Source organism: Otolemur garnettii, unplaced genomic scaffold, assembly GCF_000181295.1.
Source record: "Otolemur garnettii isolate 467f Iridium unplaced genomic scaffold, OtoGar3 scaffold00266, whole genome shotgun sequence".
In the NCBI taxonomy this organism is placed as follows: Eukaryota; Metazoa; Chordata; class Mammalia; order Primates; family Galagidae; genus Otolemur; species Otolemur garnettii.
The window spans coordinates 304,180-321,094 of NW_003852661.1; the positions used below are offsets into that span (position 1 = coordinate 304,180).

The 16,915-nt window shown below is 43.9% G+C and overlaps 1 protein-coding gene across 2 annotated transcripts in view; it reads right to left on the reverse strand.

Annotated features, from left to right (window-relative positions):
- ELMOD1 (ELMO domain containing 1) overlaps positions 1 to 11,306 on the reverse strand; it is a 64,711-nt gene extending 53,405 nt beyond the window's left edge. The window contains exon 1 of one of the 2 annotated variants that reach the window (XM_012813481.1): positions 10,993 to 11,149. The gene's annotated coding sequence lies outside the window, so the exon portion shown is untranslated. Of the gene's footprint in view, positions 1 to 10,992 lie in introns of both variants that reach the window. The other variant, XM_003802943.2, reaches the window with a different exon arrangement.
- Positions 11,307 to 16,915: the final 5,609 nt, after the last annotated feature.

A 16,915-nucleotide genomic window follows, 5' to 3' on the forward strand; every position in this document is an offset into this window, starting at 1 on the left:
TAGATGTCCAGCCATTTTTTGCCCAGAGCTGGAGGGACTGCATTCACTTGGTAATACACTCATCAACATTGAAAAGGTGTCTTCCACCTATCAACTCAGGGACAAATGTAATTCTCAAGACCTAATACCCCTAGACAAAATACCTACACAAAGATTCCCACTTGGGTCTTTCCCTCTGTCAGAAGCTCTGGTGATTTTTATTCCTTCTGTATTCCTTTCTATCTAATAAATCCTATCTTACCACTGACCTGTGTGGTCTCTGGGTTCATTCATTCTTCCAATCTCCAAGACCAAGGACCTACTGCAGAAAGAAATTCTACCAACAAAACCACCCTTAAAAACTTTAGCCCCAACGATATCAAGGAGTTGGATTTGAGAAATTACTCCTGGAATTCTTTCCTGACATTTTGCAAAATAAAGCTTTTTCTCCACTGCAACCCCTGCTTGGTATATTGGCTTTCACAGGGCAGTCAGCAAGAGAATCTGGTTGGGCTATAACAAACCCCTCTCCAATCTGTCAAAGGAAGTGAGATACTCCTGTACATAAAGAGGTTGAGCTAGAGAAGCTGTGAACTTGGCAATGCAAGAAAATGAGATTGAGTTGCCCTGTTGAATACTAAAAGGTTGTACAAAAGTCTATGTGGTTAAATGTGAGATCCCTGCCAGCCTTCTTCTCCCACTTAAGTCCTAAACAGAGGCAATCAGCATACTACTCCTCAGGTAGGCCAAGACAGGATTTATGTCTTAGGAAACTAAGCAACTACCGACACATGTAGCTCATCCCCAGTGAAGCACTAGCCCCCAATGCTGTGTGAAGCAGGTGGTCAGCAAGTACTACTCGGTCACAGAGAGCATTTTAGGGCCTCAATTTTATAACCAAGGATTATCAGAAAATCAAGGGAAATTTCTAACATTCATGAATTATAGAGACCTCAAAGCAATGAAAGAGGAGAAAGGGGGGAATTTGGAAGAAACAGAGATAATGAAAATAGGAGAAAACTACCAAAACATCATTATTAATTTTCATAGATACAAGAAAAATATTACATAGATGAAACAGGAAACAGGACTCAGTAAAAAGGAACATTAAAAGAATAAGGAAATGTTCTTGAAATTTTATAAGGATGTTAGAAATGAAAGATAAAGTTGAAGAAATCTTCCAGATTTGAGGGAATCTGACAGAAGAAATTGTCAAAAAATGAAAAATCATGAGGAAAACGTTTAACATCCACAAGAAAAAGAAACGTGAAAATGTCAGTGAAGAAATTATCAAATAACACAAGAAGCTCCAAGAACTAAAGAACACCGGTGAGTTTCAAGGTCAAAAGGACCCACAAGGTACTCAGCTCCTTGGATACAAAGATCCTCACCAAGGCACATCACGGAGAGATCGTACAAACAAGATTTTAAGAGGAGGAACAATAATATCCAGGTCACACAGAAAAGACCAAGAGTCAGAGGCCTTCAATTTGTCAAGAGAAACATGGAAACAAACAACAAAAAATTCTTTCTTATTTAGATTTCTATGCTTAGCTAAAATATTAAACGTGGGGGAAGAATAAAGACAATTTCAGACATACCAGTCTTCCATGGTATCTGCCAGGCATGCCCTTTCTGGAAGCCTGGGAAGGAAGCATTCCACCAAAATCAAAGTGAAGAATGAGAAAGACATTGGACCCAGGAATCAGAAAATCCCACACCGGAGAAAGATGAGAGGATTCCTTAGGACAGCGGTTCTCAACCTGTGGGTCATGACCCCTTTGTAACAATGAAAATACATCCTGCATAGCAGATATTTACATTACAATTCACAACAGTAGCAAAATGTTGTGAAGTAGCAACGAAAATAATTTTATGGTTCGGGGTCACCACAACATGAGAAACTATATTAAAGCGTTGTAATATTAGGAAGGTTGAGAACCACTGCTTTAGGATAATGGTGAGTGGAAGTCTCTTAACAATAATCCAACCTGTGAATAGCCACTGCTCTCCAGCCCAGCGACAGAGTGAGACCACATCTCACGTAAAAATAAAAATAAATGAAGAAACTAAGGCTTAAGATATTAAAGAGTTGCCTCCAACAAATGAATACGTTCACAACAGCCCAAGCTACTTCTAGAGCAGACTTTGCATATGTGTGTTGGATTTGACATAGGGGAAGATGCATGGAAAATATTTATTAGACATGTGGAAGAGTTTGAATTAACAAATGTTGACATGGTTTTGTTGGAAGCTTTGGACGGTTCATCTGCCTGCTGCCCAGCAGGATGCTGACACCCAGAGACAGCAGGGTTGATGGCCGAGCGAGAGATCATGCCACATAGTGCTGAACAGGGAGATGGGAGGGATTTCAAAAATCCACCTCCCAGAGACCTGGGAGACAGGCTCCATAAAGATGGTTTGGTGGGCAGAGGATTAGGCAATCAGAGCCCGCTAATCGGCTGGCTTGGAGAAGAACCATCAGTCCTTTGGTGTGGGCTGCTGCTTGGGTGGGTCAGTCACTCCACCCCATGCAGGACCCAGAAGATATCTCAGAAATTATCCCTAGGTTCCAAACAGGTGTCGTTATCTATGGGGAAGAGTTAAGCATCTTTATGACTACCAGCTGTGCCCTTTAGAGTAGTAATTATAGAGAAGGAACAAGTAGAGAGAGACTGACTACTTACCAAGCAAAAGAGGGGACAGTGGCTGATTGTTATTATTATTTGAGCTAAGGCTGCTCCTTCGCAGGTTTTGGGGCCCTCACTCGGGTTCTTGCCTTGTACCTCTTATCAATTTGTTAGGGAAGTTTCAGTGCAAAGGGGCGCGTGCTCATTAGCTAAAGGAATGTCCAAGTCACTTGATACAGTAATTGTGAACCATCTGTTTGGGACCAAAACTAACAGGGGTACATAAGTGGCTTTACAAATTTCATAAAAAGAAATCAGTGAACAGTGAAATAAACCTAAATCAGCTTCCTTTTGTAAGGGTCTATGGCAGGCGTCCTCAAACTACAGCCCTCGGGCCACATGCAGCCCACCCAGGACATTTATTCAGCCCGCCGGGTGTTTTTGCTGCCACTGCCTGTCCTGCTTAGCAGCCGACTCGGCCCCGGGCCCGCAGTCCAGGCCTCCAACAGTCTAAGGGACAGTGAACTGGCCTCCTGTTTAAAAAGTTTGAGGACCCCTGGTCTATGGCACACCTTTTGGGTGTGGGACACAACTACAAGAGGGACTCTAGTGACAAATGCAAATATTATATCCTAGTTGTACCCTCACATTAATCTGAAATTAAAAAAAAAACTCCAAAGACAAAAGCAACTTAAAACCTGATTAAGATAAATTAAAATTTTGTTTACTAAAAAGTGCCACAAATTACATTTACCCAGAGATATAATAAATGGTATATTAGTAAAATACTGATTACGTATTTTTTGAGACAGAGTCTCACTATGTCACCCTAGGTAGAGTGCTGTGGCATTACAGCTCACAGCAACTGCAAACTCTTCGGCTTAAGCGATTCTCTTGCCTCAGCTTCCCAAATAGCTGGGACAACAGGCACCCACCACAACGCCTGGCTATTTTGTTGTTGTTGCAGTTGTCGTTGTTGCTTAGCTGGCCCGGGCCGGCCTTGAACCTGCCAGCCTCAGTGCATGTGGCTGGTACTGTAACCACTATGCTATGGGCACCGAGCCTGATTACATATTTTTAAAAAGTCATTGTCTTTTAGAGACACATACTGACACACATATATAACACTTTCCAAATAAAAAGTGACCCCCCCCCCAAAGGTGCTATCCACAAAATTGAGAATCACTTTAAGCATCCTGGGCATTTTTCTTTTTTATAGGATATAATAATTAGCTCCTGAATTTGTTCATAAGACTTTAAGGCCAATCTTACTCTTTGATAGCTTTGGGAGACTATGAAACAATGAAAAGGAATTTGGTATTGAACCCACATCATTTCCAAGACTGACTTAATTCTCTTATAGTCTTCTTGAATCTTCTAGTCTACAGCAACCAGTATATGGCCAGGTATAGTCATTTTAAAAATAATTACTTATTAGGCTGGGTGCAGTGGCTCAGGCCTGTAATCCTGGCACTGTGGGAGGCTGAGATAGCTGGACTGCTGAGCTCAGGAGGTCAAGACCAGCCTAAGCAAGAGTGAGACTCCATCTCTACTATACAAAAAACTAGCTGGACATTGTGGTGGGCACCTGTAGTCCCAGTTACTCGGGAGGCTGAGGCAGGAGGATTGCTTGAACCCAGGAGTTTGAGGTTGCTGTGAGTTATGATGATGCCATGGCACACTCATAGCTCTCACTTAGGGCAAGAGAGTGAGACTTGGTCTCAAAAAAAAAAGTTACTTATTGAGCTTTTTTCTTAGTAGTACAAAATGTAATAGTATGTATCAATGATACCTCAGAATTAGCAAAATCTGATAGCTGAGTTGAACAGAAAAAAGTTACAATTAAAATACTATTACTCTAACTAAGGGCTTAAGGACTTAAGGCTTCTTCATTTTATAAATGTTTGAATGAAGGGAAAAAAATGGCCTCTTAGAATTGATAAAACACAATATTTATTTTCCTGAAAGGTACACTGTCATATCCCAATCCTTCATCTCCGTACTTAATCAATCTTTAAAATCAGTGGAGCTACCTGTACCCCGAGTTTGTCAGTAGCGTCCCCACTTAATCCCACTTGTCTCCATAGCACTAGTTTGAAAATACAACTTTGTATGTTTCTCCTTCTGTGCAAAGCCAAGCGAGATGCCTTGTTCCATAAATACTCAGAGGATGAATAAACGTTTCCTCCTGTACCTTCGGAGTGCTGTGTGCTCAGCAGGTGTGCTCACAGCCTACTCTGCCTATGTAGACCAGGACTTGCACTCTCTGTACCAGTCAAGGTTTATCACTGCAAGGAGCAGAAACTCACTCTATTTAAACAGAAAAGGAATTTGTCTGAAGGAACCTGCAAAATGTCCAGGTAGAGAACTGGGTCTAGAGGCTATGTAGCCAAAACTGATGCTTAAAATGATGACACAGAACTGGCCCCATAAGACCACTTCTACTGCCAGCACCAAGCCCAGACTGAAGCTGACCCCACTGCCCCTCCAGCAGGGGCACTGCTAATGGGATCATCTGGTTACTGGGGCAGGAACTGGGTTATGGGCCCAGGTCTATAGTACAGGGATATTTGGGAAGGGCAGCCTCTGGCACTTTGAGCCTTGATAGTGGGGAGTGGGCTCTGCCTCATAATGTAACAGAGTCCCTGCGATAGTTAAGTTTTTGCATCAGCTGCCGAGGGATGCCAAATTAAGCGGTATTTCTGGGTGCATCTGTGAAGGTGTTTCTGGAGGAGACAGGCATTTGAACTGGCAGCTTCCTTAACTTGACTGCCTTCCCAGTGTGTGGACATTATACAAAACACCGAGGGCCTGAACTGAACGCTTGCTCCTGCTGCCTTGATGACCAACATGCTGCAACAAGCACTTGGCATAAGTGTCAGTTACTTGGATGCCACAGTTTCACCTACTTGCCTGCAGATTGCCGCTCTGTCAGGCTTGAGCACAGAGGCATCATCGCAGCTCACTGCAGCCTTGAACTCCTGACCTCAGGCAATCTCTCACCTTGACCTCCCAAAGTGCTAGGATTACAGGCGTGAGCCACCATGCCTGGCCATCTTTCTCATATTTCTTATAAGGATTCATGGACCCCTGGGCCAAATCTGTGCATTCTAAAAGAAACATACCATAAAATAAATAGAACACTTCTTGTTATAAAAAAACTAAACATAAATATTCTGTTGGAATATAGGTTCTTCAGAAAATATGGCTTCCAAATTCTGAAGGGTAGAATATTCTTTTAAAGGAAAAAGAAGAATTGGACTTGTACAGTAAGTTCATTCCAGAGACTGGCTCACATTTTAAATAACGTCAACTACCGCAGTGAAAAAAATTTAGGGAACAGAGTTTATGATGTCATTGGTGATAACTGTTAAACCAAAAAACAGCTGTGGGATAAATAAATTATTAGTTTCATCACATGAATGAAACCTTCCAAACTTATGTCAGGTTTTTACCAACTACTGCACAAGGAAAAATAGAAAATTTTATAGTAGCTGAAATAAGCTCTTATACACATTCTAATTACCCAAGTCCTAATTCCAATAATTAAAATGGAAACTTGGGTTTAAAAGCTATGTAAGGACCTTTGAATCTGCACTCATTAGATAGCTTGAGACTGATTTTTTTCAAGCTTAATGAGCTTTCCTTAGGCATTTACCATTTACCATAATCGACCCTGCTTTGCACCAAGAAAGCAAAGAATTGAATTGTGAATTATTTCATTGTCATCTAAGAACATTATATATAGCATACAGACATTATACAAATTGTCCAATTTCACTGATAATTAAGTTATTCATCCCTTAGAACCACCGTAACACTTAAAGTTTATTGTATAGATATGGAAATTGGGGTTGGCATAACATTTTTTATGTGCATATCTTCCATTTTATAGCACAAAAACTGATGTAAAATATGACTTGTTCACGGTCAGCACAACTGAGTTGGAAGGTTAAAAGCTCCTGGGATGCACGAACATCCTGTCTTCAGAATCTTTAAATTCAGAGTATTTACTGAGGGCTTAATGTGAATTGAGCACACAGTTTCAGTTAAAGCTGTCTCTGGGTGATAGTCCACACAAACGATCATTAGATATTACTGCAGTGAGCTTCTCTTTAATAAGTGGTGTCTGCATGAAACCTCACTAAAAATGAAACCTGTGGTCTAAATAAATGCCTTGAAATTTCAGCTACATCTAAATGTCCTTGATCACTTTTTCCCCATATATCATCAGAATTTGAAGGCAGAACATGTTTGGCAAACGCTGCAAAGAGGAAAGTATAGATGCCTGGAATAGAACCATTTTCTGCTCTATTTTGAAGGATAAACATTTGGGAAGAAAGACTCTGGTGAACTTCATCATTCTATAGTTTAGCACAGGATGATTTTTATGAGTTTAAGAACTTACTGTAAAATATAAAGTGGAAATTTAACCACATATATGGACACTCAAACATTTCAGTGTCTTGTGAAAGGTGGCCCCTAAGATAACCAGATTTGTTGACAGATGTACAATCTAGCTGGCACTCAATCATCAGTTGCTGGAGTTTTGCAAATAAACTGGTCTTTACATGGACTGTATTAGTTACATCTTCCCTGGATGCCTCTGATGCTGATCAATAATGAAAGTACCTTCTAGGTCTTCAAACACACAAATGTATATGGTGTACTATTTTTTTTTTAAATTAATTTCATTTGGGACATTCAGACGGTCATTTTCACATAATGCTTTATCTGGAAAATGTACATTCTTTCCATCATCGGAATCTGCTTCCTTAAAGATAGCTGGAGCAAATAGTTAGATAAACAATATTTGATAGAACAACAAAGTGTCTATAATAAATAAGTTGAGGAATACTTTAAAATAACTAAATGAATAGAACTGGAATGTTCCTAACGCAAAGAAATGATAAATGCCCGACCTGAGAGACAGCCCAATTACCCTGATTGGATTAACTGACACTGTATGTCTGTATCAAAATATCACATGTACCCGATAAAGATAAAGAACCATTATGCACCCATAATAATTTTTAAAATTTAAAAAAAAATTTTAAAAGATAGCTTGACAAAATCAGAAAATAATCACAATTTAATGACTCTTCCTATTTGAAGTAGATTTGCTAAAACCAGCATCTGCTTACCTTATTTTAGGAATGTGCGGCAGAAGCAGCGAGTGAACACTGCCCAGCAGTGCAAATATTATATTTGAAAATCTACTTTTATACAAAAGTGATAAAACTTTTAAATAACATATTCCAGGGTCATGTGGTGATGACTTTTTTTTACCCAAGGAGACATGATGTAGTGGAAAGGGAATGAAGGGGCGCTGAAGGTTGAGTTCAAGGGCAGATCACCTGGCAGCTGAAATGCACTGAGATGCGTCCACCCAAGTACCATGTGCCCAGCTGTACACTTGTCCCCTTTCAGCTTCCTCTCGTCCACCCAAGTACCATGTGCCCAGCTGTACACTTGTCCCCTTTCAGCTTCCTCTTCTATTCTCATTGGCAACTATTTAAAAATCTTTCTTTTAGAATTCCCTTCTCATTTCCCTCATTCTCAGCAGGCCACTCTGTCCTCTGATTAAGGCCATTAGTAAAATCCTTTACCTTCCAGCTCCACTCCACTGTCTACAAACACAGGGGTTTCTTTTCTCCCAGGATAAGATCTCAGTCTTATTCAGGGCCAGCCAGGTCAAAATGCTAGGCCTCTTCCTCCCTGAGTGGGAGTCAGGTCTGTCCCAGGCTCCTGCAGAAGAGAATCTCCACCCCCAGCACATAACACACTACTGGCATAGCAAGTCCCACAGCTTCTGATGTAGATCCCTCCCCCTGCCCCACTTCCCCTTCTCATCTTTGTATCCTTGGCACCTTTCATGAAGCCCAGCAAGCACAGGTACTCAGCAAATATGTGTTGAATCTAAACTACTCACTTCTAAGCATGAGTTATTTCCAATAGCTTAAACCGGAGCTGAGCTTGTCCCAGATTGTCTGCAGGACGGCATGGCATATGATTTCTGCTCCACTTTTGTTTTTTCAACCCATAAATGACCCAAAAAGGAGGAATGAAACATTTCCAGGTTGCCAGAAAAAAATACAGGCTGCCCAGTCTGAACTGAATTTGTGATAAACAACTAATTATTAAAAAATATTATATCTCAAATAGTATATGGGATACATTTATATTACAGACAATTCACTGTTTTATCTGAAATTCAAATTTAACGGGGCAGTCTGTATTTTTATTTTCTAAATCTGGCTACCCTAACAGTGACTTTTAAAAAAATTCTCATAGGCCTCGGGGAATGCTTCCTCAGGGTACCTGGAGGTTCGTATCCAAACTTCTTGGTTGTCCAGATTTTATGTTTGTTAAATGACACCGGGTTTCTTTCTGAGCATCTCAGAAACATACTTTAGGAAATCTACTTATTATATAATGTTTATACTACCTATCAAGAATTTAAACACAACGAATACTGTGATGTTCAAAATCTCTTGGAAAGCTAATATTTATAGATTTGTTACTATGCCTAAGTTAACTCCTAGCTGCATGTATTGGTAATTAACAATTTTTGAAAGTATCATTTTTTACTTAAATCGGCAGAACACAGTAACAGAAATAAGCAAATCTTTCATTTTGGAATTTCTTTTCTTCTTTAATCAAGCACAGCAATACGCACTGTCCTCACTAACAGGCTGGCAAAAGCAGCCTGGCAGGCGGGGGTGGAGCCTGTGACGAACCGCAGGAGGTCTTTGTTGAAGACGCCCTCCCTGAACGTGGAACATCTGTAAATTGAAGCACTTTGGCTTCACCATGAATGGGCAGGCAAGAGAAAAGAGTTTCTCAGCATCTTGTACTAGAGGCTGGAAATTTTGGTCCACAGAGGAATTCCTTATAGGTTCACTAAAAGGGGAAACACGGGCTTTTTCTGCAAAGGAGGATCATCCTTGAATACTGTGTGTACCAGTTTACCAGTTAGCGGTGCTGGTGCAATGGAAGTTATAAACCAAAGTATAGGGACAGGTCCTGGACAGCCTGTCCCATTCCCGAAAGTTCCCTACACTAATGGGTTTTCTTTCAGTGTTCTGGACAGTGAGGACGTCTTCAGAGAAGACATTCATTTCTTATTCCCATGATAGAGATTAAGAAGAGACAAACACCTCCCAATGTACAAGAGTGTGCCTTTGCCAAAATTTCAGGAAGCCTGACCTCAGGCAGGTCCCTCTGGGGAGGGAATGGCTGAGTCTGCCGTAACTACGTGTTGGCATAAGATGATAATGATTTAAGACGTTGATCCCAGGACAAGCACACTACCTGCTTTCCACCATATTGGCAGCGCCAGGGAAGGACGACTGTCAAGCTGCCCGCACAACACGCAATGCGCTGCGGAGACGCAGAACAATGCCCGGATGCCTGCCCAGAGCCGGTCTCTCCAAGTGACAGTCCCAATTTATGATACTAACCTAAAGCTCGGTGGGAGTCAGGAGTGTCTTTTTCCTCCTTGGTGGGTTTGGAAAGGGATGAAATGTGGGAAGCTCAGGGCACAGGCTGGGGCTTCCGCCTGCCTGCGCAGAGCAGTAAGACGGACATGCATATTTATTAAACTTGATCTGAAGCAAGCGAGCCTGCGAACCGTTCCTGAAATATTCATAAGGTGTGTTACCGGATTCGCCACTTACAGGTTGAGCAGCACCCCGCGAGTAGGAGCAGTCGGCGCCCACAGCACCCCCACCACCACACTGCGCGGCTCTGCTTTTAACAGCTCTGTGGGCTGTCGCTCCCCACTCGCCTGTTCAATCCCACCTGTCCAGAAAAGAGATTCTCTAATAAGTGCGGAGTCCCCCGCAGTTGGCGGAGGCGCAGCGCGCCAGCCCCTGACCGCTCCTCTCGGCTCGCAGCGAGGAGGACCCCGGCCTGGTCCCACGGCCCTGCACCCCGCTGCCTCGCAGCGCCCTCGGGGCCGAAGCCAGAAGGGCAGGGGGTTTCCCAGGACCCCAATCGGCCACGCGACCCGGCCGGGCTGCCCTTCGTCCCTGCCTCCCATTTCGGCCTCCTCCTGGCTCCCTCCCGCGGAGCTCTCGGCGGCGTTCAGTCGCTAGGCGACTACGCGGGGCCGAGATGCGAACAGCCTCTCCCGCCCATCTGCAGCCCCGAGGGTGCTAACTGGGGGGACCGGGTGGGGGAGAGGATCTCAGTCCTGGGTGACCCGGCGTCCCTGCACGAGGCAGGATGTACTTTCATTCATGTCCCCTTCTGCCCATTCCCATTTTTGCGGCGGCCCAGACGCAGCCGCTGGCACGAAGCCTCGCGTCCTCGCGGCCCCCTCGCTCCTTCCCAAGGGCATTTCCTCTCGCCCTTCGGCTCCTCTCAGGTCGCCACTCACCTGGACTCGGCGTCGGCCGCTCAGCAGCTCCCGGCGCGGGGCGACGCGGGCTCCATCCCCGCCTCCCCAGGCACCCGGCTGCGCGCTCGCTCCGCGGCGGCGACAGGCGCGGTGGGTCCCGGCGCGGGGCTGGACAGGGCGGCCGCGGCTGCCGCACAGGCTGCGAGCGCGGGCGGGGCGGGGGCGGGGGCGGGAGGGAATCTGGGTCGCGCGGAGCGGAGCGCGTCGGGAGGCCCCGGGCGCCGGCGGCGGGAGGCGACCGCGAGCAGCCGGGGAGGGCGCGCCGAGGTTTCCCCGGAGCCGGCGCGGGCGGCGACTGAGCATGCCCAGTCCGGAGCCGGGAGCGGGCGCGGCGCCGGGGGAGGGGGCGGCCCGGGCGGGTGTGCGGGAAAGGGTTAAATCTGCGGACCCCGCTGCCCGGACCGAGGGCAGGGGGCGGCTGCAGCGGCGCAGTTTAATGGCACTGGCGTCTACCTTGATGACCTGTCAGTGGGACTCCCAAAGAGTCCCGGGCGAGGTGTGTTCCCCACCCTTCCCTGGGGAATTGTCCAGATGTCAAAGTTTGTTTTTAGTTCAGAGTACCGAGAGCCTCCAAGTGCAGAGACCCGCCGCTCACCTGCCTCCTGTGCCTCCGGACCTCGGCCGCAGGGTGACCAGGCGGCCCCCGCCCTTCCCGGTCCTGGACCAGTCGGGTCAAGTTCTCAAAGAGCCAGCTCTGTAATTAGGTGTAATTGAGAGATCGTGTCAATCCTCCCAGGTCCATATCTGCATTTCAACAAGGGCTTCAAAAACAATACCTTCACCCGGGGTTAATTATAATGGGACGTGTTATAGACACCGTGCTCCCGGCTATTCGGGGAACACTGCTCCGCAGGACAACAGGGCTGGCCCTAGAACCCACTTTCTGCACGCCACGATCCTGTGCCTTTGGGATTGTATTTCATGTTTGATGAAGAACGTTTTCTCTATAGCTAATCATGGGATTGGAGAAAGAGGATGAGCTTCGAGGTCAGCGCTGATTTCGGTTTTATTTATCACTCCAGGCAGGGTACCCAGCCATTCTGGGCCTCTGTTTCCTCAACTGTAAACTGGGGGGTGGTAACTCCTACCTCTGTGAGCTGTTTGAGGATTACGCAGGAGCTGGGGGCAAAGAGTGTCCCGGGTCCCCAAAGCACCTGTCACCTAGCAGATGTCCCCTTAGTCTCTAGGCTCCACTTCCATTATTGCGACTTTATGATAGGTTGGGTTAGTGATAAACCCTGAATGATGACATCAAATGGCCTTAAAAGACTTGATCTTTCTGATTTTTTTTTATCGTTATTAAAATCATCAGCCACTATTTACTTTTCTTTCCACACTCCAGTTTCTTTATGCTTCCTTGAATAAACCTCTTGGGAAAAGCTCCACCAAGGCTGCATGTGAGGCCTTTTGCAAGGAACAGCTTCTGGGGAGAGATGGACTTAGTAACCCGTTTATCTGCCTGATAAAACAATTTTACTCCATAGTCTTTTGAAAGTAATTTTATGTACTTGCATCTCCCTGTGGTCCTTGTTTCATAACTATTCCATGAAGTAACATATACCTGTATGGAAGAAATTTGCTTCCCACCTGTACTGTCCAGTGTAAGGTTTCAACTTTTGGAAGATAAACTTTTCATTATTGCCCAAATATACTATTTTCTTCATCACACTTTGCTTTAATCATAGTCCACCATTTCTGAAATAGCATTCTCTTTCCATTCAAGGTCACTGTTCAAGGTCGAATGCTTCCTTCTCTCTGAAGCCTCACCCTAAACCTCAAGGTGAACTTGATGCTGTGTTGTCCTAGCACCAGTGGATCCTGCTACCCCAGCACCCACAACAGTCTATTACTACTATTGTAAAACTATTCAGCGAGCAGCTATCATCTTCAGGTACCATTCTAAGTGTGGGAAAGCAACAATGAACAAGGCAGACAAAGTTCCTGCCTTCATGGAACCTACAGTTTAGTTGAAAAGACAGGAGATAGGGTAGCGCCTGTGGCTCAGTGAGTAGGGTCCCGGCCCCATATACTGAGGGTGGTGGGTTCAAACCCAGCCCCAGCCAAACTGCAAAAAAAAAAAAAAAAATAGCCCAGCATTGTGGTGGGCGCCTGTAGTCCCAGCTACTCGGGAGGCTGAGGCAAGAGAATCACCTAAGTCTAAGAGCTGGAGTTTGCTGTGAGCTGTGATGCCCCAGCACTCTACCGAGGATGACAAAGTGAGACTCTGTCTCTAAAGAAAAAAAAGAAAGAAAGAAAAAGATAGGAAATAAACATCTAAACTATAAATAATCACTAAGAACAGAGATCAAGTTTTTTTTTTTTTTTTGTCTTTGTGTCATCCATCGAATGAATCTATAGGGTCTTGATTCTTCCCTGCAGAAAACGTCAATAATAATGTTAATATTTGCCTGATGCTCACCAAACTGCAAGGGGATAGATCCCTGCCAGTTTGTTGCTGCACCAATGATTTTTACCCCTTTCCCTTGATTTCTTCAATTAAAACTGTGCTAACCCTGAATCACTTTAGGTTGGTACCTGCAATCCCGGGTGATGAATGCAAGGTAATGGGAGAGGGCCAGGGAGTTTAATCTCCACACCAGATTATATCCCTTCTCCTGCCTCAGGAGTGGCATTTCTCCAGGCTCAGCCTGGATCTCCGGACCTCCTACATCCAAACATCTCTTCCAGGACCTTGCACTGCTCTCACTCCCTCGTCTTCTCACCACCTTTGGGCTCTATTTAAGTCAGTGGTCATTCTCTGTCATACCCCATCTGACTGTCTGTTCTACTTACTGTCTGACAGTCTTCAGCTTTCCTCTGAGCGTGAGGCACCACTCAGAACCCACTTTTCCAAAGCACATCTCTGCTCCTGTTTTCCACAGCAACTTCTGACAACCTTGCCATTGTTTAATGCGAGCAACTCCGGGCAGGGTGTCATTCATTCTTGTTACAAAATTTAGCAGGTGGCCAGTATGTAATAGATGTTTAATGGATGTTTGTGGAATGAATGAACGCAGGTTATCAACTCCATTTGCCTCCTTGGTCCATGGTTCTTTTCTGATCGGTCTTCCTACTAACTCCAGTGTTGGTTTACCAGGATTCGGCTCAATTTGCCCTTTCCTTATTTTTCTTTAGCCACAAATCCACAGATTTTCCTACTTCTGAGTTCTGCATTATTTTTGTATTTAAAAAAAAACAAACCTATTTAGCAGATTAACATGCAATCAACAGACAGGGTAAGTTGAGGAAACTGAGATCATGGGATGTAACTTTACAAGTAATGTGTAGAGAATCCACAGAGGAGGATATTGTGAGTCTAAAGCCTGCGCAAAGTTACAGCAGCAAGGCTGAAGAGGAAGGGGAAGAGCCAGAAGATTCTGGAACCTGCTTAGACTCCACATTGGCCCATTACAAGTGACACAGAGTTTGGCTCTTTTCTAGACAGGTGGATATACTTCCTTGCTCAGGCAATCTCTTACTAAACACTATCTTTAGGAATTTATTTAAATAAAAATGTCCCCACCCAGAGGTTTCTTTCTCTGACAGAGTTAGATTGAGCAATGGAAAAGTCGGAATTTCCTTCCTGGATTATTTTGTGGGTGGGGTGGAAGTCATGGCCCATTTATTTATTTTTAATCTAGCTCTGGTCATAAGCACTGTGACTTGAAGAATTGGTAGCAGGAAAGTATTCTTAGCACAGTTGAACTAGAAAGGAGCCTCTAGACTTAAACAGTCTTCGATGTCATCTAATTTTGCTTAATTGTTGTACAAAGGTGAGAAATCGATATGTATAAGGCCACTCTGCTTTCCAGTAGAATAGGTTTTATAGGCCTAGGTCTGGATACAAGACTGATGTGGCAGTTGCACTCAACATGCCCATTAATATCTATAGTGATAAAATTGTGCCTGGGATTCCGTGAGAGTTAATCATTATATCAGAGAATGCTTTAAACCAAATAAACTTAAAAAGTCTTAGATGTCATCTAATTTTGCTGTGGTATTCATTCTCAAAATGTGATCTAGAGAGGGTTTCCACCAGCTCAAGGATGAGTCCAAAAGCAATTCATTTAATAATCCTCTATTGAGCAGCTAGTAGATATATGTTAGATATTGGTGATAAAAAGTTGGATATCGTCTGGGCTCTTGAGGAACTCATATCTGGATAGAAGTATAAACATACACACACATGCAAACACATAATATAGGCTTTCTTAAAAGGCTTATTTTCAATAATTAAATTGGATTATTTATCGTGTATCCAGATAATTAAATCTGGATAAAGCCTCCTTCTTTTCTTATCTCGGTTGTCCAGACTCCTCTCTGCCTGGTTTTGGTTTAAGATCTCATTCCCTCATGAAAATACAGGTCACAAACTTCTGTGAATGATGGTGCTCAGGCCTCACTCTTCTCAGACAAGTCCACAGAAGTTTAGTTACTCTTTGAAAGAAACTGATGTCAGACAACAGGGTAAAAGTTTGAATATTTTGTGACCAATACAGCATATCCTGTTCCTACTTGGAAATTTTAATGGGCCAATCTTGCAGTGGCATTTCCAGATGGGCAGCCTCCACCAAAGGTGTTAACTTCAGTAAGTGCCAGCTTCTATACTAGAATTTATTTATAAGTAGAAAATTTACATTTCTGAAGGCATAAAGATCAGCCAAGGTCAGTGAATGGGAGAAAGTTTACGCTCCTCTGGGTCTATGAAAATCAGGCTGTGGATCAAATTAAGAGCTGTTATTATTTCTTCTCCAAAACTGATGGTACTTAGCTTGAAGTGAAACTCTTTGGGGAAAACTCTGGAATGACCAATCGTCTATTTTGATGGCAAAATAAACTGGACAAACTACCCTGGGTGACAAATCAAAAATGCATCATTGAAAATGAAGTAACCAGTTATGACCCGAGACACATAAACTAAGTGGCATGTCACTTACTTTGTAAGTGGTGCTGGGCTAGACAAGGCTGTGTGAGGCATTTTCCTTAACAGTCAAAACCTGCCAAGTGCTTAGGCCTCAGCAGCAGTGTCAAGGGAGCTCGGACACACCGAACATTTAAACTGCCCATTGCTGATCCTAAGCTTGAAATCACCTTCAACATTGTTTTAAGTGAGATCGTGAATTTTGCTATGTGTAATTAAAGATTGCTCATGAAGTCATGGCCCTTCTGGTGGTCAGGTTTGAAGAAATCAAGGTCTAGGACCAGTACCTAGACCTCAGTCCATCCAAGTACCCCCTACTTCTGTCATTGACTTGGGGGATGCAGTTAGGAAGGCTATAACCAGCAAGCAGAGAAATGGCTCCTTCTTTCCTAATCCATTGGGGAAATAAATCTCCATCCTAAGAAAAGGGACAGATACCATCATTGGAAAGAAAATGGTTATCCCTTTGGGGGAAAAATGGGCGGGGGGTAAGAGCCAGTAATCATGAATCAGTAATGAAAAATCTTAAGTAATGAAAAAAAAATTTCAGGTACAGATACCCAGATAGCCTAATAATTCTAAATAATTATGATTTATATATAGTTTTCATTAAAAGAATGGCCTATTTTCTCATGTGTATTCTTTATCATGGCAAAGCTGTCCGTAGACAGCACTTTGCTGATTTGGGGGCACAATCTGTATGGCTAAACAATATTTATGTAGTGAAAAACTGGAATTGGGCCCTAGTTTATTTAAGAAAATTCTACTAGGGCTCGGCACCTGTGGCTCAAGCGGCTAAGGCGCCAGCCACATACACCTAAGGTGGTGAGTTCGAATCCCCAGCCTGGGCCCGCCCAAACAACAATGACGGCTGCAACCAAAAAATGGCCAGGCGTTGTCACGGGCGCCTGTAATCCCAGCTACTTGGGAGGCTGAGGCAAGAGACTCACTTGAGCCCAGGAGTTGGAGGTTGCTGTGAGC